Raw genomic sequence first — 23,948 nt, forward strand, 5'->3', positions numbered from 1 at the left:
CCAAATAAAGCATCGCAATCAGAAATGATAGCTAATTTACCTCTGAGACTATTGTGAGAATAAAATTTCTTATGCACTCTGCCTTGAGTGCTTCCTGGAATTATAGAATGTAATTATGTTTTAAAACTCTGATTTTTAAGCCACCTGCTGATCATTTATCTGAAGATAATACTATTAAAATTAGAACCAAATTTTCAAAATTATTTAAGCTTGCCTATATTCTTAATTAAATCACTCATTCTGATGATCAACTCAGTAAAACAAGAAACTGATTTGATTACTAAATCAAATTACCATTCTGACAGTTGCTCTCATCTGCTGACTTATCTTGTAGTTTAATAGTGTGTCACTTAGTAGCCTTAGACTTGTACCGTGGCCTGAGTTTATGAATCCAACTTTAAGTATTTCTGAACATATTCAGAATTTTTTTAGTAGAAGTAGCTAAATGTGATTCAATGAAGAATGCTGTGTGTGGTGACTTTGTAACACATAAATTGAGCCGGGCTGAACTACGTTTCTGAGAATTTCCTTTACTGTATTTTTCTATTTAGGGTTGACCATCAAAGGGATTCTTGTGAGAGATTTAGAGGGCAGATGGGAAGCAGTGGCCATTTTGAGCTCACACACATTGTTGCTGACCTCTTGATTTATCTCCTTGGCCATGGCTGGCCGGCCACCTGCTTCACCTTTCCCTTCAGCTTTTTCAACTCTGGGGCCAGGTGTGGGTGCACGGTTTAGTGATAAAGGATCCCACCTTCTGCCAGACACTGACACCATCAAAGTCAGAAGCAGCTGCAACTAACATGGTTTCATTCTGTTCTAGTGGACCTCACTGCATGCTTGTGAGCTCCAGCTTTTCTTTCCCTTGCTGTTCCCCAGTTTATCCATTTTCTCTTCTCCATACCTTCCAGTTCAGCCATCAGACACTAAGGAAGAAGCTTAGATGCAATTGTGTTAAATACTTCTAATAAATAATAAATACATACATACATTCATCACAGTGGTTCTGCTTCTCTGAATGAGCCCACTGGTGCTCTGAATGAGCACTAACATATGCTATTGTATAGACTGAAAAACTTTAACTTTCACTTTAACTTCTCACCCAGAAAAAAAAATTTTAATATTGCCAATCAATTATTATTAATATTTAATTTTAAGCCAGCTTGAAGTAATTAATATATTTCATTAGGTACTAAATGAACATTGAGCACACACTAAACATCACTAATTTGATAATTTAAACTCTGAAATCCTCCACGATCCAAAACTTTTGAGCACTGACATGATACCACATGTGGAAAATTCCACACCTGACCTCATGTGATGGGTCATGGTCAGAAAGAAGACACACAACACACAGTTGATTCAGCATTCTTGAGGTAAAAGATACCCTCCCAACCCCCTTCAGCTGTGATATATGTTTTTCATGGACACCTGGATTCCCCATGCTAGCAAACCCACAAAATGTATTAAAATTGCATGTGTGCAGGCCAGATGTGATAAAGTAGATTCTACACAATGCCCTTCAAGAAGCTAAGACTCACAGGTATTACTTGCTGTGTTTTATTTACTTATTCTCTGCTTTTTGGTGTAAAGATATTGTTGAAAATGTCAAAAAAGCCTGTAGATACCCCTATGAGTAACAGTGATAAAAAAGGAAGCATTTATACTTATCTGTGGCATAGAAAGTCAAGCTGTTGGAGAACATGAACAACGGTGCAAATGTGAAACATCTTACAGAAAAGTACGGTGTTGGAATGACCATCATGTAGGACTAGGACCTAAAGCAACAGAAGGATAAACTGTTGAAGTTCCATGCAAAAAGTGACAAAAATAAGTTAATGAAAAATGGAAAAACACTGCATAAAGCTGCTTCATAAAAATGAAGATCTCAATTATATATTGAAAGAGTGGATCCCTCATTATCTCAGTGAACAGATGCCACCTAATGGTATGCCAATCATGAACCAGGAAAAGATTGATGATTATCATCACAAACTAAAAATCAAAGGAAATTGTGAACATTCAATAGGCTAGTCACAGAAATTTAAGAAAATACATAGCACTAAATTTTTAAAAATTTGTAGTGATAAAAAATTGTGGTGATCATCTGCTAATCATAAAGTGGCAGATAAGTTAATGATGAGCTTGCCAAAAATGATTGCTTATTATTTTATCACTGACGAATTCTGATGCCAGAACATATCTATAACATAAATGAAACATCACTGTTTTTTTGGCATTAGTGCCTCAGAAAGACAATGACTACAACTGATGAAGCAGACCCTGCAGGAATGAAAGATGTAAATGACAGAATAACTACACCAGAATGTGCTAATGCAGTAGGCACACAGAACTGTAAACTTGCTGGAAAAGGCAAAAGGTGTGTCCTCACTGTTTTCAAGGAGTGATTTTCTTACTCGATCATTATTATGCTAACAAAATGGCGTGGATCATGAGGAACATCTTTCTGATTGGTTTCATAAACATTTTGTACCAACAGTGCCTGCTCATTGTAGGGAATGACTGAAAGACGGTAATTCTTTGACAACTGTTCTGCTCATCCTCCAGCTGAAATTCTCAGAATAAAACATTTATGCCACATACATTCCCAGAAATGTAATTTCATCAACTCAGCCATGTGACCAGAATATTCTTACATCAGTAAAGAGTAAATTAAAAACACTTTCTTAAGCAGCATGCTAGCATTAGTGAACAGAAGCATGAGTTTGGAGGGCTTTCAAAAGGAGTTTAGCATGAAGGATGCCATGTATGTTGTTGCCAATGCTTGGAATGCAATGACTAAAGATATGGTTGTTCATACCTGATGCAGCCCTTGGCTTACAAGTATGTTCAATAATGATAATGCACAAGGTGGTGACTGAATAATACAGTAAGTCAATTTGAAAAAATGTTGTCTGACCTCCTTACATATGTCAAAAAAAAAAATACATAATTTCAGAGTCTGTTGGTAAGCTGTAAAAAGTGCATATCAAAGAATATTTTAACATTGATAAAGTGGTCTCCATTGTCCATTCATTAAGTAATGGTGAAATGGGCTAAATATTTCTAAATCAAGATGATTGTGATAATAGTGGCAACAAAGATTACATCATTAACAGTGAAGAACAGGTTCCCATAGATAACATAGTGAAAATGTGTCATGGGCTTATGAAAAGACTAGAGCAGCAAGCATGTATAATGGAACAAGAAATCTCATGTCAGTTTATAAAATCAAAGAGAGACTTCCAAGGGAAAAAAACATTGTTAATGAGGCAGACGACTCTGACATAAATATTTTGAAAAGTCATTCAGCAAAATGCCTCTGATATAGTTTGACAGTCTGTCTCCAACCAAATCTCATGTTCAATTGTAATCCCCAATGCTTGGGGAGGAATCTGGTGGGAGGTGATGGGATCATCAGGGCAGATTTCCCCCTGGCTGCTGTGATAGTGAGTGAATTCTCATGAGATATAAGGTTGTCCGATACCCATCAAGCTACCAATGACTTTCTTCACAGAATTGGAAAAAACTACCTTAAAGTTCATATGGGACCAAAAAAGAGCTTGCATTGCCAAGACAATCCTAAAACAAAAGAACAAAGCTCAAGGCATCATGCTGCCTGATTTCAAACTATACTACAAGGCTATAGTAACCAAAACAGCATGATACTGGTACCAAAACAGAGATAGAGACCAATGGAACAGAACAGAGCCCTCAGAAATAATGCCACACATCTACAACCATCTGATCTTTGACAAACCTGAGAGAAACAAGAAATGGGAAAAGGATTTCCTATTTAATAAATGGTGCTGGGAAAACTGGTTAGCAATATGTAGAAAGATGAAACTGGATCCCTTCCTCACACCTTATACAAAAATTAATTCAAGATGGATTAAAGACTTAAATGTTAGACCTAAAACCATAAAAACTCTAGAAGAAAACCTAGGCAATACCATTCAGGACATAGGCATGGGCAAGGACTTCATGTCAAAAACACCAAAAGCAATGGCAACAAAAGCCAAAATTGACAAACAAGATAATTAAACTAAAGAGCTTCTGCACAGCAAAAGAAACTACCATCAGAGTGAACAGGCAACCTACAGAATGGGAGAAAATTTTTTCAATCTACTTAGCTGACAAAGGACTAATATCCAGAATCTACAAAGAACTAAAATAAATTTACAAGAAAAAAATCAAACAATCCCATCAAAAAGTGGGCAAAGGATATGAACAGACACTTCTCAAAAGAAGATATTTGTGCAGCCAACAGACACATGAAAAAATGCTCATCATCACTGGCCATCAGAGAAATGCAAATCAAAACCACAATGAGATACCATCTCACACCAGTTAGAATGGCGATCATTAAAAAGTCAGGAAACCACAGGTGCTGGAGAGGATGTGGAGAAATAGGAATACTTTTACACTGTTGGTGGGATTGTAAACTAGTTCAATCATTGTGGAAGACAGTGTGGCAATTCCTCAAGGATCTAGAACTAGAAATATCATTTGACCCAGCCATCCTATTACTGGATATATAATCAAAGGATTATAAATCATGCTGCTATAAAGACACATGCAAATGTATGTTTATTGCGGCACTATTCACAATAGCAAAGACTTGGAACCACCCCAAATGTCCATCAATGATAGACTGGATTAAGAAAATGTGACACATATACACCATGGAATACTATGCAGCCATAAAAAAGGATGAGTTCATGTCCTTCATAGGGACATGGATGAAGCCGGAAACCATCATTCTCAGCAAACTATCGCAAGGACAGAAAACCAAACACCACATGTTCTCGTTCGTAGGTGGGAATTGAATAATGAGAACGTTTGGTCACAGGGTGGGGAACATCACACACTGGGGCCTTTCATGGGGAAGGGAGAGAGGGGAAAGATAGCATCAGGAGATATAGCTAATGTAAATGATGAGTTAATGGCACCAACATGGCACATGTGTACATATGTAACAAACCTGCACGTTGTGCACATGTACCCTAGAACTTAAGTATAATAATAAAGTATAATAATAATAAAAAAAAGAACTTTAAAAAAGGTAAAGAAAAAAGTGTGTAGCACTTCCCCTTTCACTCCCTCTCTTTTCTCCTGGCCATGTGAGGTTGTGCTTGTTTCCCTTTTGCCTTCTGCCATGATTGTAAGTTTCCTGGGGCCTCTCCAGAAGCAGAAGCTGGTACAGCCTGCAGAACTATGAGCTGATTAAACCTCTTTGATTTATAAATTACCCATTCTCAGGTAGCTCCTTATAGCAGTGTGAGAATGGACTATTGTAGTCTCCTCATCCCACTTCCTAATTCTTCAACTGCTTCTAATGTTTCTTCTCAAGTAAAAAAATAAAATACAATGTACAGTAACCTTTTAATCAAAACACAGCATCATTGATGGAGACTGAAAGCCTGCTGTTATTTGTTGTTGCTGTTGTTTAACAGGGGATGCAGGTATTCTGGTGATGCTACTGTGATGCATGGTTACCCTGAATGCATATTTTTACTGTATTAATGGTATGTCATATTTTTTACTATCAAGTATTTATGTCTGAATAAGTGTAAAAAACATGATTGCTTATTATTAGCATATAAATTCAGAGTCAAGAATGAAAGTGATGCAAACAAATATAGATTGATCAATGGGTGGCTGAAATGGTGACACATTTGCATTCTGATGATTCAATGTACATAAACTTTGATTCATGCACAAAGTTATTTTAAAATCTTCTATAAATTACCATTAGGCTATGTGTACAAGGTGTATACAAAACATAAATGAATTTTACATTTAGACATGGGTTGCATCCCCGAGGTATCTCATTTATATGCAAATATTCCAAAATTTTAAAAATTTCAAAATTTGAAAGACTTCTGATCGCAAGCATTTTGAATAAAGGATACTCAACCTGTATCAGTGAAGGTGTGTTATTGAAGAAGAAGAGATACTCAACACCAGTAATGAAAAAGGAATAAAACATGATGCATTTCATTCTATTCCAAACATAACTTTTTTATTGACTGGGAAGATTAAATTCTGCCTTCAATTCCCACTCTTACAGTGACTTTATAAAAGATAAGGGTGTCTAATCTAGAAAGTCAATGTTAGGAATCATTCAGTAGTTGCTCCTTGTAACCCTATCCCATCAGTGCAGATTAGTTTATCACATTAGATAGTTAATAATTTGCAAAATCAGAATGCTGACACAGAGTTTAGAGTAGATGATATAAATTGCAGTGGGCTGGAAGCACGCAAGCAACAAATCCCAGATGGTAGAAATCAGGACGAGGGCTCTGGCCCACGAAAAACAGGCTCCTGGTGATGGCACCATTAGAAGAATACATGAAAACAGAGATCCGGAGAGTATTGGGTAAGAGTCACAGACAGGAAATAGTTCTAGAAATATCCAAAGGTAGGTTGAAAGTATCTGTTAATTTTTTTACCAAAGTTTTAAGATGTATTAAGGTTTGAGTTTTTCATGAGATCTCTTACTTTTCTTTGAGGATCTCTATAGTTCCACACACAAAAAAATTGCACAGTGACTTATATGTGACTATTCAGCAAATACTGTTGATCAATAAGTATGTAAAAATGAGCAATTGTTATATGTTTTATTGTACAGCCTCCAGATTATTTAAATAATTTGCTATCACAGGAACTGTGTTAGCAAAATACTAGAAAAGACATTGGAATGACCTAAGGTGGGCAAGGACATTTTCTTTTTTCCTCATTTGTTCACTAGTATATCCTAAATGCCTAAACCAGGGTCTGGCATGCTGCAGTAACAGTCATTTACTGAATAATGCTACAAGTAAAATAAAGTTTACAACATATTGTATTTTAACAATAAAGCCATGTTATTTTATTTTTTCTATGTTTCCGTTCAACTCCAGTTATATCTTGATAGAATGAGAGACAGAAGAAAAAAGCAATGGGGCTGGATTTAAGACAGCAGATTTGACACAGGAGGCAGTTTATCCCCATTAACAAATGTTGGGATTGATAGAAAACAGTGTCAAAAAGACAATGCAAAGCCAGTTTAAAATATAAAGAAAAGTTTTGGTGGACTGGAAACTGTAAGCTTCAGTGTCAAGAGGGAGAAATGTCTCAAAATACCTGATGCAAAGGATAAAGAGAAGAGAAACATATAAGCAGAATGAACACATAGTAGGCAAGAGTCAAAGGATCTTCATTTTTAATAGGAAGATGGGTAGAGGAAGATTTAAAAAAAGAGATCATATTTGAGAAAATAATAGATAAAAAATTCACACAATTGAATAGAGAGATATATAATAAATTTCTAAGACAAAAAAGAGAACACTCAGAAACTGCCATTATTAGGGAAAAATAAAGCAGTTGACCTCCAAAGGAAAAAAGACTCACTGACCATTGGTTTGATAGCATCCCTGGATATAGGAAGAGAAAGGATCAGTGGCTTCAAAGTGCTGAACCAAGAATTCTCAACTCAGTTAAAGGTCACTCAAGAATGACAGTAAAAGAAATGTCCAGACATAGAAGGACTCAGAATATTTAACATGCAAAGAACTTCTCTCTAAGAAACTCTAAGATATTTACCATACAGAGAACTTCTCCCTAAGAAACTCAAAAAAGTTAGTAACATATATTTTTAAATAAACATTGATTTCAAAAATTGTATTTTCAAATGAGAATATGCAGTCAAATTCCAGATGATTTAAAAATGTCGATGACAAGAATACCAAAGCATCTGTAGAGAGAAAGAAAATCTCAATAAAATGCTCCGTAATTAATAGGAAATAACAATTTTAGTATGTTAGGTAATGTTTTATGAGTAACTACTGGAATATAAGTAAGATACACAACTTTTAAACTATTAGAACTACTAGAAGAAAAAAGAAACTAAGAAAACTTAAACTCATATAATTTTATATGTTTTAGAAAAAAAAATCCTCCTGTTTAATTATTTGACTAGTGCCTCTTTGGTGTCTGAAGTTTCCTTCTTGTGATCGGAAGAATGGCAGCAGTATCTGTCCCAGAGAGGGGACACTTGTACCTTAGACCGATTCTGCAACAGTGAATCTTTTCTCTCATTTTTCCAGAATATAGGAGAATGTATCTGATACCCTCTGCCCTGGTCATACACTAAGAATGTTCTGAAAAAACAATACAAGGGCTGGATTTGATATGAAAGAATACAAGTAATTTTCAAATATATTTATCCAGGAGCATTTTCATTTAAAATATGTTGTTTCTTCAAATCCTGTTCTCAAACCAACTTACATCAGACCTTGGTACTCCCACTCTCTAGAGACACTCCACACTCGGCCCTTTCCTGTTCAGATCCACACTTATCTTGACTTCAATAGAGCTGTTGTTCAATTCATGACCTTCACATCACTGAACTTGTTAACAGCATTAAATTAAATGATGAAACACATTTTTATTTTTTTCGTTAAAGTTGTATTATCTAATCATGCATGCTTAATTTTTTAAATATTTTTACTCATTTTTGAAACTTATAGAAGAAATCATAACATGTAAAGTGTTGCATAGGGCTTTTGTCACTTAATATAATACAATGTTTAGGGAATATCCATTGATTTTCGTTAGTATATAGTATTACATATTGTAAATATATTATATATATTTATCTATTCTGCTCTTTATTGGCATTAAGCTTTCTTCCAGTTTAGCACCATTTCAGTTAATGATGCTATGAAAATTTTGCAATTATTTTGTAAACATAAGCATACATTTCCACAGGGTATATACCTAGGGGTGAAGTTTACTGGGTAAGGCGGTATGTTTATTCAAATATATGAGATACCGTGAATATTTTTTCCAAAGTGTTTGTGTCAATTTGAATTTCTTCCAGTAACTTTATGAGCATTTTCTTTACTCCACTTTGCCACTTACGCTTAGTATTATTATGATTCTTATGTTTTAGTGTATCTGTTGTTTACTATGTGGTTTTTAAAAGCACACTGTAGTAACAATGTGCTTTTAATCTGCATTTTCTAACTAGGTGTTGAGGACTTTCCATATGTTTCTTGGATATACAGATTTAGTTTTAGGAACTGACTGTTAAGTCTTCTTCTTCTTCTTCTTCTTCTTCTTCTTCTTATTATTATTATTATTATTATTATTTTAGTAGTAAACTGCACTGCCTCATATACCTATAGTAGTTCTCTGTGTATTCAGAATACAAGTACTTCCCGTTTTATCAAGTGTTATCAACCTGATTTCCCATTCTGGGGCTTGGCTCATGAATTTGTATTAAGAGGTATAACCGTGTCTTTTGTTAAGAACAAAACTTTTATTCTATTGTTTTCAAATTTCTCAATACTTACCTTTATTATGGCTTTAATATTAGTGCATTTTTATGTATTAATAAATCATTCCCTCCACTAAAGTTATAAAATATTCTGCTATATTATTTTACATTATGGATCAAATTATCTTTTATCATATATGGATAAGTAAGGGTAATAATACATTGATTTAAAAGCCATATTTCCTACAAACTGATGCCATATTTCTCTTTAAGTGATCATGTATTTACAGATTTGTATCTAGAATCCCCATTCTCTTATATTAGTTTATTTCTATATCCTGTAGCAATATCACATTTTCTCAATTATTTTGACTTTATCAATGTTTGCTTTCTTTCAAGAAAATCTTTCACCTTGTACATCTTAGAAAGTATCTTGGCCCTTTGCATTTCCATATAAACTTCAGAACCAACTATTTTTCTTATTGGGTTGAGGGAAAATTGAAAACTGATAAGTGCAATATTGATTTTTATAATTCATAAATATCCATCTCCACTTTCTATTTAACAATTATTAAAATACTACTTTATCAGTGGAAAATGTTTATATACCTTTTTTTAACTTATATTTTAAGTTCAGTGGTACACGTGCAGGTATGTTGCATAGGTAAACTTGTGTCATGGGGGTTCGTTTTACAGATTATTTCATCACTCAGGTATTAAGCCTGGTATCCATTAGTTGGTTTTACTGATCCTCTCCCTCCTCCCACCCTCTACCCTCCAAAAAGGCACAGTGTGTGTTGTTTCCCTCTGTGTGTCTATGTGTTCTCATTGTTTAGCTCCCACTTATTAGTGAGAACATGAGGTGTTCAGTTTTCTGTTCTGTTCCTGTGTTAGTTTGCTAAGGATAATGGCCTCCAGCTCCATCCATGTCCATGCAAAGGACATGATCTCATTCTTTTTATGGCTGCATAGTATTCCATGGTGTAAATGTACCACAACTTTTATATTTTTATTAGATTTATTTATGCCTTCATATTTTTGGCATATATGTTTCATTAATATTTTAACTAATTATTTATGTTTAAATATACCATTCATTCTTTTAATATTTAGTTCAGCAAATGTGCTAACTTCTTATTATTCCAATTGCTAGGTATGTCTATTCTAAGTTTGCCTTCCGGAATGGGGCTATAACCAGTGGATTATTGAGGGTGGCTCAAGGACACACTGGGCCCACTGTAGAATGGACCAGTCTCAAAACTCCACTGATACCTGAACTCCATAAGCCCCTGCTCTGACAGGAGAACTGCTACCCCACACCCATGAGGTGAATTAGAAAGTTAAACATACCACACGTGAGAGGCCAGAAAGCCTGCCCTGCACCAACCATCAGAGAATTATGGCTGCTGCTCTACTTCTCTTTGAATCTCATGGACATTTCTTTTGTGATGTAGCGTAACTTAGAATGGTCTATAAAATGCAATTCCAGCTTAGGTACCTAACATAGTATAAAAACCTCTAAAATCCCAGTTTTCTTCCAGATGAAAGGATTATTCTAGATATTTGTCATATTTGTCTGTTCTCACACTGCTCTAAAGATACTACCTGAGACTGGGTAATTTATAAAGGAAAGAGGTTGAATTGACTCAGTTCCACATGCCTGAGGAGACCTCAGAAAAATAAACTTACAATCATGGCATAAGGTAAGGGAGAAGCAAATACCTTCTTCACAAGGCAGCAGGAGAGACAGAGAGAGAGAGAGAGAACCGAGAGAGAGAGAGAGAGAACCGAGAGAAAGAGAGAGAGAACCGAGAGAGTGAGAGAGAGAGAGAGAACTGAGAGAGAGAGAGAGAGACAGAGAGAGAACCGAGAGAGAGAGAGAGAGAGAGAACCGAGAGAGAGAGAGAGCATGCAGGGGAAACCGCCACTTTAAAACCATCAGATCTTGTAAGAGCTCTCTCACTCTCACAAGAATAGCATGGGGGAAATCACCTCCATGATCCAATCACATCCCAACTGATCCCTCCCTCCACAGGTGGAGATTACAATTCAAGATGAGATTTGGGTGGGGACACAGAGACAAACCATATCACTCATACATTGACATTTGTATGAAATTTAAAAAAGGAAGGATTCACTTTCTTCTTTGTAGTTTCTGGTGGTTTGCTGGCAATCTTTGACACATAGGCTTGGAGTATTTAATGTTACTCTCTTGTCTTCACATGGCATTCCACCTGGATGTCTTCACATGGCTGTCTTCTTTGAACACCAGTCATATTGGATTCGGTGCCCATACTGCTATTGTATGACCTCATCTATTCTAGTTATATCTACAACCATGCTTTTTTCAAATACAGTCACATTCTGGAATACTGGGGATGATTCCATTTTTCTTTAAGGGATGTGGATAGAAGACACAATGCATGGGATGGGAAACACCATTTAATGATGGAACTGAAATCAGGCTGGCTTATGGAATGATGGCTGTGAGCAAAGCCCACACACCCACATGAGACATCTAGTGTGAGTTAGAAATAAGCTTGTTTTCTTAAACTGCTGATTTAACCTGGACTGTATTCACTAATATGACACCTTTTGTTGCATTATTAACCAAGATTTAATATCTCATATTATATTAAATAAATACACAGGTATGTATCAGTTTCTTGTGTGTGTCATATATATATATATATATATATATATGACTGCATATGTAAAACACAACTCATTAAAACTAAAAATTTGAGATTTGAAAAATATGAAAAGAAGGAAAACTTTCTTTAATGGGATATGTTACCATATTTTGCAGTATCTCTCATAATATTAAATTTAATTATAACAATGATATGTTCATAATAATATTTCCTGGTTTGATCAAATAAAACATATGAACTATCATCTTAAATTTCACAGAAAAAGATAACCTTAAGTACTTTATTATTGTATTATAAATAATTATAAGTACTATGATATTCTATTAGAACAACTTACATATTTCTAAATCTGTTTCTAGTTGGACGTTTTTCCAATATATTAATTTGGTCTTTCTCAGTGTCAAGAAATGAAGGAAGATTACTCTAAATAAGAGACTATGGCATTAAAGCCAGTGTTTCAAATGCAGATGTAAAGCTTATTTGAGTCTGGTAATAATGTCAAAAAGACCTTAATGAGCAATTTAAAGCAAGATAAGATAATATGAAATATTCAAAATGTGAAACCTCAATCAACAGGATACGCTGACTTATGCAAAATCATTTATGTTGAGAATAAGAAGGGATAGAGCCATGTTTAATTTATTGTATCTATTTGGAAAAGGTTTTTCTGTTTGTATTTTTAATTGTTTATTGCAATGAAGCAAAATATTAATAATAATAGTTAATTTATTAAGCACTTATTATGGGCTAGGGCACTCTTTCAAGGATTTTCTTACATGAACTCATTTTGACCTCTAATAATGTCTTGAATTGTCATACGAGAAAGCACTTCACTCTTCTGCCTTATTATCAACACGAGAATGGCAGAGATCTCATCGGCAGGAAGTGGATTTTGGATTCCTCATCCCACACTGAGGGAATGTGGATGCTGCGACCGTTTCCAGCTTAGAAGTCTCTATATCTTCTCCTGGGCATGTGTCTCTGAGGAAAATTATTTGAAGTGATGGGTTTTGGACATAACCTTGGTTCAAATACCAAAAAACTGTGTGAGTAAAATGTGATGGAATTTCACTGTGGAGCACAGTGGTTAGAAGAAGCAATAACAAAAACAGACAGAAATGATGACAGGTCATAAAAACATATGGCTAAGACAAAAAAAATAAAAAACATTATAAGCACACACAAAAAGCACAAAACAATAAATAAAGAATACAAAATAAACATATTAGAAGAGTTGTCTAATTAGAAAGGTGTATTAGTGAAAGCAAAGAAAAAGGAAAGAGAGGGCAGATTACTTTATTTAAATTTAAATTTTAAAACGTGAATGAAGAAATTTTCATGGGTGAAGGAAGATAGTGTGCCATGCACTAAGAAATATTACTAAATTGGTGTTTTGCACTGAGTTCTGAAATAAAAAACATATAAATACAAGTAAAAATATTCAAAAGTTTGAAGGAATGTTGTCTTTCAGGTCAGAAATTAAAAGGATAGTACTTAGTATTGCTTGAAGGTGAGGTTATACAAACTAATATTCATTGTTAGTCTAAGTTAAATTTGAACAACTATTTTTAAAGGATATTTTTATAAATATGCACTATCTTTAGTCTAACAATTTATCTAGAAGGATTTTGTAGTAGAAAAATAACTGGACAAGTAACAAAAAGATATATCTGCAAGACACTTTAATTGAAGTAGCTGTAGAAAGGTCATCATTTGCTTTCATTATATCTATCCGAAAGATTATAAAAGTATTAATATATAAAAGTCAAACTATTTATTTATATGTTATATAAAGGGAATCAATTCCCAGCAAGTAAACTTATTGCAAAATTGATAATTATATCTCGAATTTTAGATAAGCACTTCAGACTTGTACTTTGGAGAAGACCAGCATTGTCAAAATTATTGCTTAATTGAAGCTAAATAAATTTCTTCTGCCAATACATAATTTTAGCCTCTATCTCCATTCGATTCTTGCATTTTCTCTCTTTCTATTAAACTAAGAGAAAATATAATAAATTAGTAATGACTTTATAATGTATTTGGAATCTATACACTAAAACATGGAAAAATATAGTTAAATATGAAAAATGATGGGCTCTGTTATTGAGATTATACTTTATTTTTACTTCTCTTTATTTTCTCATTTTTTCTACAAAGAACACAAATCACTTGTTTAATATAAAAGGACATGGTAATTCTTATTTTTTCTGAAAAGACAGGTTAGGGGACTCTTTTGCAGATAAGAGGTAGAAATAATAGGGTTGCAAAAAAGAATTTTTCTTATAAATGGAAACAAAGACACAGTGTAGTAAACTCATAATGTTGCCTCTGAATTAGCCTGCAAAGTTCTAAGTTAGAGCCTTATATTTCCACCGTTCTGTAGGCATCACTATCTAGTAAACATATCCTTTCCAATACTGGACAAATCTCCAACTTTGTCTCAGAGTGGAGACATGTGGACAGTTGCCTTTTCTTCCAAGTAACAGCCAAATCCAATCAGATTGACTGTATATGCCCAGCAGTTCATCAATCAATGTATGTTACTTTATTGATCAAGAAAATCTAAATCTCCTTTTTATATAGTGCTTTACATATCTAAATTTTTTTAAAAATTGATTTGGAGAATTATTAAATTTTTCAGGTTACAGAGATGGAGTTAAACCAGTGACAGTCACTGGGGCAAGGGTAAAATGTATCTCAGCATAAGAAATCTGAAACTTTGCCTAAATACATCTCTTAATTAGCCTATACATTTGCTTTGTTTTCCCAACATTTTACTATAAAATATTACAAATACATGGAAAAATTTAAAGAGTTTTGTAAACACTGGCATATCCATCTCCTACATTCGCTAATTACCATTGTCTTCTACTTGTTTTATCACTTATGAATGAAGCACTCTAATCTCAGTCAAGGCATCTTTTTTTATTGGTGCATTTAAAAGTTTCAGACATCATATGCTTCCGCCTAAATATTTCTCTCTCTATATATATAGTTAACTATAATTCAATTTTTACAGTACTGCTTTTTTCCCCACTTACGTTAAAATCCTTTATCTTTCACAGTTTATTTCACCCCAAAATTGTCATGTCTCTGAAATTTGGGGCTTAAGGTGGTAAATATTCACCCTAAACAATTTCTGAGCTAATCCTCATAGACGATCACTTGAGGCTCTTCCCACTAGTAGATCCATTTTTGTCTTGTAATCCAAATGGAAAAATTTAGAAAAGAAATCATCAGAAGGCACCACTCTCATTTTATTATCAACAAATCTCCAATTCTGACCATATGCTTACCAGTTTTCTTTAGTCCTTTTGTTATAAGATATTTGTTATAAGTGTTGTGCAGAGCCAGATGTGGCTCTCTGTTTGGCAGGGCATGTTTTATTAAATTTGTGAAGAATATGGCTATTTCAAGAAGTACCAAGAAATCGAAGGGAAGAGAAGAGAGTAAAACTGATTTATGCTTAGAAGCCCTGAGTAGTCCAGGATAAGATTGTAAAACACACCAAAATTGGAGATGATAATTTACATTACCAAAAGAGATATTGTTTGTTAGATTGCATATGTCTGTGTAGAAGGAGGGGTGAGAGACTGCACAGTTTATATTCTTCCAAACTAAACAATAAGGACTGTCTGACAAAGTATACAGCAGCATGCTATTCTAACCTCCTTTTGGCCCATGGGTTTTTTGAAGGTTTTGCACAATAAGGTCAATGAAGGTTACGTGGATACTCTCACAGTTGAACATAGTATGGAAGCTCTGATAGTTAATTCTGGGACTTTCATGTGCTATTTGGATGCAGGACTTGCCAAAACTACCACAGGAAATAAAGTATTTTGGCTTCCATGGATTCTTTTCCATCCCTCACAAAATCAAATTATTCCCTGGTTACATTTCTCAAAGTGAAGAATTCAACATGAAAGTACATTGTAAGCATATCATGGGCCAGTATGTTGCGGATCAGATTTTTTGGGGAATTCACAAAGAAAAACATTCTTATAGTAATTCACTGTATACCTAAAGTACAATATAGCTCCTCTATAATGTGTAGAGGACAATGTCCTCTCTACATAAAGGACAATGTAAGTCTGAACATAAGGTGGTTGGTGAATAAGAAAACTTATGCTGCAACCCAAAGATTCGTGCTCCCGTGGATGAGGAGGGACCTATGAAAAAAGCTTAAGTGTAAAGATGGTTTCGCTCCAAACTATCATACCCTGAAAAAGGTCAGGTTGCTCAGTAGCAACTGAGTGACGTCACAGCCTAGGAGCAGGCTATGACAGCTAAACCAAACCATCAGTTTTCTAGGAAGACCTTTAAGATAAAAAATAAAATTATTAATAGAGAAAAAAGTTACCTGTTTTCAAAAGCCAGTTCTTGCAAATTGGCTAGTAATTCTTTTCCTCTGTAATTTTTCAAAGCATGTGATCTCCCTTGCATTTCTTCCATTATGAAATTTTCTAATATTTAATCAACATGTTCTCCTATATTTCATTCTAACTCTCATAATGCTTAAATTACACTCTCATTTTTCCATTCTCTATAAAAAACAAATTCCAAGAAATACTATATCCATTTTTCTCTACTTGCTAAGCTTGCATTTTTAATAGACTTCATTTTCTAGAGTAGTTTTAGATTTGCATCACATTTGAGCTGAAGTATAGAAATTTCCCATATAGTGGCTGATCTCAATGGCTCATGCCTGTAATTCTAGCACTTTGGGAGGCCAAGGTGGACAGACCACCTGAGGTAAGGAGTTCAAGACCAGCCTGGCCAACATAGTGAAACCCAGTCTCTACTAAACACAAAAATTAACCAGGCGTGATGGTGGGCGCCTGTAATGCCAACTCTGGAGGCTGAAGCGTGAGAATCTCTTGAAACCAGGAGGCAGAGGCTGCAGTGCGCTGAGATCATACCATTGCACTCCAGCCTGGGGAACAGAGTGAGACTCTGTCTTTAAAAAAAAATAAATAAAATAAAATAAAAAAAATAAAAATAAAAAAAAATTCCCATATACCTTGTGCACCCACATACGCATAGACTCTGCCATTATCAATTTCCCCCACCAGAGTAGTACGTTTGTTACAATTGATGAACCCACTTTGACACATCATTATCACCCAGAATTCATAATTTGCATTAGGGTTTACTCTTAATGTTGTTTGTTCTATGGGTTTGTACAAATTTATAATGACATGATTCATCACTGTATACAGAATATGTTGATTAAGCTAACATCCTCTGTGCTCTGTCCTTAGACCACGGAAACCATTGATCTTTTTACTTTCCCCATACTTTTGCCTTTTCCAGAATTTCATATAGTTGCAATCAAACAGTATGTAACTTCTTAAGATTGGTTTCTACCACTTAGTAAAATGAACTTGCTTTTCCTCCATATTTTTTTATGGATTGCTAGCTCATTTGTTTTCAGCATTTTATATCCACTAAATAATGTTTCATTGTATAGATGTACCACTGTTTAATCGTTCACCTACAAAAGGATATCATGGTTGTGTCCAAAACTTGCATTAATTTTCAACTCAGTTTTTCCTTATGCCATTTGTATAAAATTGCACCTACTGCACACTATACTTGTTCTCAACTCACAGAGATACATTTCTACCATCATACTACATTAGCTGCATATGATTAAGTTAGCGCTCCACTCCTCAACTCTCTATAATATTTTAATTCCCATGACATTACATTTTTCCCATTTTCCTTTTTCATCTCAGGCTTTTAGTTGTGTTTCTTTCTCATAAGTTCCTTTTTCTTCCTTATGGTAATTAAATGTTGTTATCCTGCTGGGTTAAGGCATATACCTTCTTTCCTATCTCTGTTCTCTTCTTAGATGGTCTTAATCCCAGGATTTTAAACACCATCTGAACCAACTTCTTATTGGGTATTTCCACTTAGATGTATCAACACCTGTCAAAATATATTAAAAAATCTCTAGCACTACAAACATATATTTTTCTGCATCTCAGTAAATGGCATTGCCATATAGCCAGTTTGCAGTTATTGTTAATCATTGTACTTGCTTTTCATAACTCTTACCTCAAATCCATCAGCAAGCTTTATTATTCTTTAAATTTCTTGACTCTATTACTGTCTGTCTCTCCTCTTGTGTTCCCATACAATTCTCCAATGCTGCTCACCTAGAGTATAACAGTAACCTTTATATGGTGCTTCCCTGTTTCCTCCAGTGTATTCCCCACATTGTTTCAGAATAACCTTTTAAAAACTTAAATCTGGCCGGGTGCGATCACTCACACCTGTAACCCTAGCACGTTGGGAGGCCGAGGCGAGCGGATTGCCTAATGTCAGGAGTTCGAGAAGCATCTGGGCAACATGGTGAAACCCAGTGTCTACTAAAAATACAAAAAAAAAAAAAAAAATTAGCTAGGCTTGGTGGCGTGTGCCTGTAATCCCAGCTCTATTCGAGAGCTGAGGCAGCGGGAATTACTTGAACCCGGGAGGCAGAGGTTGCAGTGAGCCAAGATTGCGCCACTGCACTCCAGTATGGGAACAGAACAAGACTCCGTCTCAAAAACGAAACAACAACAACAACAACAAAAACTTAAATATGTTCAAATCATTTACCTGCCTAAATCTGCCCATGCCCTCTCTTCACTCCCAAATCACATCCTTAATTCCTAGAATGGATTTGTCTATATCTAGCCCTCCTACCTTACTGTGTCCCACTTTTCTCCCATTTTACTCTTACTTAAAAACTAGCTTCCATTCTGTCCCTCCAATGTATATGCCAAGCTTTTTCCCAACTCAGGACCTTGGCACATGCAATATCTTCTGTCTGGGAGGTTTTTCTCTCTTTTGCTCCTTTCATAGCTGGTTGTTTATCCTTCAAGCTTCTGCTTAAAATTATTTCTGAACAAAGCCTTTCCCTACTACTTTGGTTAAATAAGTATCACATTTCCTTCTCTATCACCAAATATTTTTATTTATATAACTCCAAAAAAGTACTTATCATATGTTTACTTCTGTACTCATCACTAGATTTTAACACTTTTGAGTTCAGAGAACATCTGTTTTCTTCACTATAGCCTAACACATACTAAACACAATACAAATTTGTTGAACAACTGAATGAAGACATTTTCAGCCAAAGAATAATTTAAATATCCCTCGCATTATCAAAATCAGCCAGAAATTGCACTGATATTGCAAAAACAATGTGGAGTGTCAGATATCTACACACATAGAGGTAATGAGCATGCAGATAAGGAAGACAGGGGTCTGCAGCATCAGCCAGGCACATATCATATTGTGCAGAGTATATTTATGCATTCTGTGCATTTTAATACAGATTCAGTGCTCAAGACTAACTCTAAAACCTCATACAAACAAAGACTAAGGCCTAGTAATAAGTGCCCCGAAGCAAGAGAAAGACAGTACCAGAAGATAGAAGTGAACAAAGGTCGGGGAGCAAACACATGACGGTAGAGCCTGGGTATTAAGTAGTCTCTGGTCATAGTAGCAAAAGTAACAGGGGAAGTTGAAAAGCATTCATTACGTATTTGTTTTTCCTCCTTCCTTATTATATATAACTACAACTAGAAAAATAAGTCATTAAGCATTAAATCATGCTTCACGTTTAACCTCCCCAATTTATTTATTTACTGAATAAAATTTATTTGCAAGACATTGCCCCATTGCACTTACAAAATTAAAGTTCCAATAAATATGTAGGTGGTCATGTTTCAGAACTACAACAAAAAGGTATATATTTTTATTTTCTTTACATTTTAATGTAATAAAATATCTGTAACACACTAATCCCAAAGTGCAAAAAAAAAAGGTCTACTTGTTAAAATCACAGACCATTTCTAACCCATTTTTGGTATACCCTAGTTGTACTAACACTTCTTATATGATAAGAAGTTGCTATAGCAACAGATTTTAATCCTTTAAAGATCACTTTTGCAATTTACTGCTGGTTTTCAGTACAGAGATATACAAATGACTCTTTTTGATCCATATTGTTACTAAAATTAATAGTGTATCAATTGAGAGTCCAAGGGTTTTGCTGTAAGTATAAAATGGAACCAGCAACATTTAGCTTTATTCACTTCGTTTCTCCACATTGCTTCTATTCAAAATGAAATTTGCACATTATGTATCCCAAACTCTCACTGAAAATTCACTATCTGGTAGGAGCAGCTTCATTAGGGGATAAACCAGACCATGATCCGCTCTCTATCACTCTGTGGTCAGAAATTTCATTAAATAGGCAGAATGCTTTGTTTTGTTTTGTTTTGTTTGTACTAGGCTACAAGGTGTCTTTTTTTTTTCTCTAATTTGTTAATCTATTTTAAAATGCATTGAAAAGGGGCATAACTGTGGATAAACATTTTTTAAGGCTTCTTATCAGAAATTGGAAAACATGATCTACCTTTATTGAAAATTTTCAATTAATATTTTATTCTGATACAAAAGTAATAAGTGTCTAAGAATCTCGAAAATACAGCAACAGAAAAGACAAATATAACTAAAAATTCTAGCTTCCTAGGGTTTATCACAGCTAACATTTGGGCATAGAGATATATAAAATTAGGCTTATTCAGTACCTAATGTGTAATAACCTGCAATTTTCTCTTAAAAGCATATCATGAATATATCTCTATATTCACAACTATCATAGAATGATATTTAATACCTCCACAGCATTTTAATTGAAGGATGTAAGTTATTTGTAACCATCTCCTTTTGCAGATCATTTAGGTTGTTCCCAATAACTTGATCTTTTATATAATACCCCGTGAGCATATCTGTGTGTCGGTCTTCACCCAATCCTCTCTTTCCTTAAAGGATTGCTAGTTCAAATGACATGTGTATTGTGTATTTTCATTACTTACATTCAAAGTAGTTCATAATTAAGTGGTAAAACCATAGCCATTAGCTTCAGACCACTTTGACTGAAATTGGAGTTGACACTTAATATCTCTGTAACCTAAGGCAAGTTACTTAACCATACTATGCCTCCAGTATCTCATCTGTAAGATGAGAATAATCATATTCCCTACCTCAGAATAATTTTTAAACAATTAAATCAATTTATACACTTAAAGAGCCTATATCAATGCCTGGCAAAAAGTAGTCACTCTAAAATGCTCCCTGCTATTTGCCAAATATACTGCCGGAAATAATGTACAAATTTATGCTCCAAAAAATAGTGTATACATATTCCAATGTCCTTACAATACAATCAACAGCAGATATAATTACTTTGTACAATTTTATATTAAATAGTCAAGTGTTACTGATGTTTTTAAATTAATAAACTTCATTTTTAGAGCAATTTTAAGTTCACAGCAAAATGAGCAGAAAATACAGCGTTCCAATGTAGCCAACTCCACCTATGCACACGTCTTACACTAGCTACATCCTGCACCACAGTGGTACATTTGTTACAACCTTTGAACATACATAGACACATGTTTATCATCCAAAATCTGTCATCCACTCTCAGAACCATCCATTCTATGGGTCTGATACATGTATAATGTGATGTGTCCACCATTGTAGTATCATACAGACCAGTTTCACAGCCCTAAAAGTCCTTTGTGCTCTGCATATTTATTTCTTCCTCCCCACAATGCTTGGAAACCACAGATTTTTTTGCTTTTTCCATACTTTTGACATTTCTAGAATGTCATAGAGTAGGAATCATACAGTGTGTAGAATTTTCAGACTTGCTTCTTTCACTTAAGGAATATGCATTTCTAACATGTAATTTCAAGACTTGATAAGCTAATTTCTTTTTATCACTGAGTAGTATTTCTTTATCCAGACATACTATAGTTTCGTTACCCATTCACTTGCTGAAGAACATCGCAGGTGCTTGCAAGTCTTGGCAATTATGAATAAAGTTGCTATAAACATTTGTGTGCAGATTTTTGTATGGACATGATTTTTCGATTCATTTGGATAAATACCAAGGATTATAGTTGGTAAGTGAATTGATAAGAGAATGTTCAGTTTTCTAAGAAGCGATCTATTTATCTTTCAGAGTGGCTATGCCATTTTGCACTTCTACCAGCAATGAATGAGAGCTCTTGTTTCCCTACATCCTTATCAGCATTTGCTGTTGTCATTGTATTGGATTTTGGCTGTTCTAATAGGTATGTAGTACTATCTCATTATTTAAATTTGTAGTTTGCTAATGACATCTGGTACTGAACTTCTTCCAATGTGATTAATTGCCATTTGTATATCTTCTTTGGTGATGATTGTTCAGGTCTTTTGCTCATAGTAAATGGCAATTAAATTTGAGGCTCAATATTGTTCACAATTTGAAAGACAATTCTCTTTCAACTTAAGTAAAGTTACAGCATTGAAAATGGTTGGTAGTGAAAGGCATATTGATTTCATTTAGTTCATTTTTCTGATGAGATGAAGGTCAAAATGTTTAAGAGATTTACCTTAGTAAGCATGACTGATTAAAGTAATAATAAGATACAATCAACTTTTATAAACTGCAAAGACACTCGAACTAAGACATAATAATTACATTGGGAAAAAACAAATATTTAGTTAAAGTTATAAAAAGGCAAGATTGCAGTATATCCTAAATGCTCTGTGCAATCCAGGTGTTTGTAATTTAAGAAAGTTATGTCAATAAAAGCCTAGAAAAGTTTTAGAAGTAAATATTAAAATAGTCAAGGGCGCAGGCTCTACATTTAAAAATTAAACAATAAGAATTTTAGTCTTACGGTGAAGGTAAGGAGGAATATAATCAATGCTTTCTGGTTCTTGCTCTTGAAAGATAAGTAGGTAGGTAGGTAGATAGATGAAAGAGAGAGAGAGAGATAGAAAATAAAGTCATTCAGCAAATGTTCAACTGTTCAACTAATATAAACACTGGAGTCTTCCCATAAGTCTTAACTACAAAATAAATACAAATACATACTATGTGGCATTGAAAGCAATAAGCTTATGAAATTTATAACATAAAATGACTGATATCATGTTGGAAATATTTTTATGTATAAATATAATTCATACGTATAAATTTAATAAATTTTATATACATGTAAATTTAATATACATATAAATAATATTTTTTAAAATCATTTATTCAAAATTCAAGAAATATTACATAAACAGAGAAATAATAGATTCTTCACAGTTATGAAAATGTTAATGTAGTATTTCTAAATATTTAATGTCGTCTGGAGGACAACCAAAGTCTCTTAAAAAGATATAGCTAGTTGCTATAGTAAAGGCCCAGTGATAAGCTGAAGAAATCATTGCGCCATGGAAGTATGGCACTCCTAGTGTCCTTGTGCTTCCCCACAATACATATTAAAGCCAAAATTTACACATCTGAACTTTAACAATAACAGTGACTATCACATAGAAACTCTGCCTTGACATTACAAGTATGGCTATGAAGGACTTTCTGGTCTATTATACTAATGATGTTGTTGGCTTTCTGTAAATCATCTGAATAATTGTAACCAACTGTCAGCTTTTATGCAACTGGAGTTGGAAAAGAACAACTTTTGGGAAAGATGTCAGAGAGAAAGACCAAAATAGTAAGAAAAAGTTAATAATCTTCTTCCAAAGAAAACCATACATGCACATACACATATACACAAATAATAATGTTTGCAAACATTATCTCTAAAGCTAAGATTAGGAAGATATCTAAAAATCCATGTATGTCTAACATTGGGTAAATTTATGCACTTTTATAGATTGCTTTCTCTCAGATGATCTATTAGTTCCTTATTCGATCACTTTTAAAACTATTAAGGTAAGTAAAACATATGAAAATACTCATTTTAAACACTTTGGTTGAAAATGCAGTAATGGATCTGAAAAAAGACTGATTTAAGGTGACCAAGTATCAGACCAGATTTATAATTCAGATCATTTGTATTTTCAAATATTAATTTAATCTAATTATTTAACAATTTGATGTAGGTGTGTAAAGGATAAAATGACAATTTTTAAAAATCTTTTAAGTACGTGTTGGGTATTATGGTAGTTAAAGT

The 23,948-nt window shown here is 34.1% G+C and overlaps 1 pseudogene; it reads left to right on the forward strand.

Moving 5' to 3' along the window:
* The first annotated feature begins 6,284 nt into the window (after positions 1–6,284).
* LOC101013783 overlaps positions 6,285–23,948 on the forward strand; it is an 88,460-nt pseudogene continuing 70,796 nt past the window's right edge.

The sequence above is a fragment of the Papio anubis genome, chromosome 6 (genome assembly GCF_008728515.1).
Source record: "Papio anubis isolate 15944 chromosome 6, Panubis1.0, whole genome shotgun sequence".
NCBI classification, from domain to species: Eukaryota; Metazoa; Chordata; class Mammalia; order Primates; family Cercopithecidae; genus Papio; species Papio anubis.